We start from the raw sequence: 3,024 nt of genomic DNA, 5'->3' as shown, positions 1-3,024 counted from the left end.
AATAGGTAATTGCTTCGATACCATTATACCGGCGTTAGAATTTATTCTAACAAAGCCGAGATGGGGCAAAGAAGGAATAACTTATTCACAGGATTATTAGAAGTAAGTTGTTACTGGAATATTCTTGAAACCATTACACCGGCGTTGGAATTTATTTCAACAAAGCCGAGATGGCGAACAAAGAATAAAACCGAGTTCACTTACTTAACCAAATAAAGAAAACACACCGAAGAGAAAACTCCTTTCAACAAATTGGTGTCGTTGCCGGGGCAATTTGTTGAGGGGGAAAACCTTTAAAAAACTCTTTCAACAGTGTGTTTACTTGCTTAAAATTGCTTTTAGTGTGTTTAAATTTTTAGTTGTGTGTTTACTTTAGTTTCTTTTTAATATTATTTAAAAAATGAAATTGTTGAAACTAAACTTAGTGGATAACACAACTTGGCTTAAACATGTTTTTTTAACAAGATCAATGACTTTGTGAATTAAAAAGCTTTGAAGAGCAACATGAGATGAAAATCTGAAAAATTTTGTGAAAAATTCATAATGTCATAACTTTGATAAAATAAAAACTATTTGATAGATCATTTATCCTGAACTTGTGAATTTGATAGATCATTAATAGGAAATGATCAAGGCAAGTTCTTTCAAATAGAATGAGCTACTTGACCAAAAATAGGAACATCCTTTGATAACCCCTTTCAGACTTAAAAAGAAATATTATTTTTTCAAACACAACCCTTGAGCCTAACATGGAAAACCAAAAATGAAATCTCCTATATTTTTCTTAACTAAAAAGAGAGCATTTTTTTTTAAAAAAAGGATGATGGAAAGAAAAAATAATATCTCAATCTCTTTACAAATAAAAAAGTAAAGAAAAGCTCCAAAACAAAAAGGAGTAAAAAAAGATTGAGAAAATCAAGAAGAGTTACTCAAAAAAGATCAAGAAAAGAATGAGGAAAGGAATGTAAGTATTAGATGACAACTAATAAGGGGGGGGACTAAAAGGGGGGGGGGTGAATTAGTTGATGGGAGAAATGGTCGATTTTTCTGCTAAGATGTCAAAGTGTTTGTGTAGCAGAAAGTAGTTGTAGAAATCAACCAAGTTAAAACCAAATAAAAGTACACGAAGAGAGTAAAAGAACATTACATAGAGAATTTTTATACTGGTTCAGCTTCTTGTCCACCAAAGGTTACATCTTGTACTCTTGCCACACAAGAGATTTTTCCACTAAATACTTTGAGTTGCAATTACAATTTCTCTCCTTGAGACCCTTGTACCTTACTCACTCACAAATATCTACCATTGGAAAACAATACTTCCAAGTTAACTCTTTTCCACGTCTCACCACACCCTTGTGATGACAAGTATTACAACAAGATGAAGAATAAAATCAATGGCAGAATTGCCTTTACAAGTATTTGACAATTGCTATAACTTACAATCCTTTTGCTCTAAATTTACTCAGTGAACAATGCTCTAATATGTTTGAAAACTATAGAACTTAGCACTTGAAGCAACTTTAGAAAAATATGAAAGTTTAGAATCAAAGTTGTAAAAGAGTGCAAAACTTGTTTTACTAAGGTGTGAAAATTTCGTGTATCAATTGTACGTGGATTGTCTTGTGAATTGAATGTTTCAATGCGTTTAAATAGGCTTCCAATCAGCCACAATACCATTCCATGAAGATGATATGCGATTGGAATGAAACCCATTCACTTTGGATGAAAACTGATCATTCATATATGAAAATCAAGTTTCCAACAGCTATGTGTAATTGATTACCATGGCAGTGTAGTCGATTACCAAAACACTCTGTCCAAACTGGTAATCGATTAATACAAGTAATTAATCAATTATTTATTGTCAGTTATTTATTGTAACTGTTTTCTCAGTCAGGTAACCTATTACGTATTTATAGTAAACTGTCACATAGTTCAGGTAACTTGTTACCTAGATCTAGTAACCTGTTACTCAAGTGAAGTAACTTGTTACTTAGCATTTTTGACATTGTTTCAAGACATATCCAATTCTTTTGAAAATAGTTTAGAATTCTTTGAGCATTGCTACTAAATATAAATTGAGCGTAAGGATAGACGTACATATTGAAGACTTAATCTATAGTTTCCTTGAAGCTTGAATCTTCCATGTCTTTATAGTCTTCTTCCTTTTACTTCTTTTTATGATCTTGGTGTTGTTACGTATTAGTGGATAGAACACACCTAGAAAGGGGTATTGAATAGGTGTCGCAGTTACCAATTACCACTTTTTGCACCGAAGCCCTATTCATAAAAAAGCCCTAGTTAATCGATTAACACTTTGTCTTAATCGATTAACTCACAGAAAACAGTAAGTTGCAGAATGGCTTATTGCACAGCCAATCACCGATAATCTGATACAGATAAAGCAAATATACTTGAACATAATTAAAATCAATATAGCATAGTTACAGTATCCAAATTATCAGCTAAAAATAGGCAATATTACAACTTGAAACGTAAAGATATTAAGGATAGAAAAAGCCTACAATAAGAAATTTTATCCTGGTTCGTTTGCGGGTCCACTTGCAAACTACATCCAGGTCTCCATTTCTGATCTCGGGATATTTTCTTCACTAATATTGAGACGAATGTATTCTTACATGCACACTTCCAATACAAAAACTTAGACGCCCCCTTCTGGAATCCAAGAACCCACTTTCTTGGTTTGACTCACCTAATCGCCTAAGAAAACCTTTCTTACAATCTAGCCCCAACCAAGAAAACATTCTAAATTCAAGACCTCTAAGTCTTAGTGAAGACTCACTGAGTCTCTTAGGTGGTAAGACACCAAGAGATGACTTTCCTTATTACAACACAAAAACAATACAAAAAACATAGTATTATCAAGCACAATGTAGCTCAAAATATCACAATTGAAACTCAGCTATAAACCCTATACAAGACTCACAAGTAAACATGAATATGTATGAGGTAATTGATGTGAAGAAACAGAGAATTTCTATCCTAGAATTCTTCTAAAGAAAT

Source organism: Lupinus angustifolius, unplaced genomic scaffold, assembly GCF_001865875.1.
Source record: "Lupinus angustifolius cultivar Tanjil unplaced genomic scaffold, LupAngTanjil_v1.0 Scaffold_17_127, whole genome shotgun sequence".
Classification (NCBI taxonomy): domain Eukaryota; kingdom Viridiplantae; phylum Streptophyta; class Magnoliopsida; order Fabales; family Fabaceae; genus Lupinus; species Lupinus angustifolius.
Note: the sequence above shows the minus strand (reverse complement) of the source record.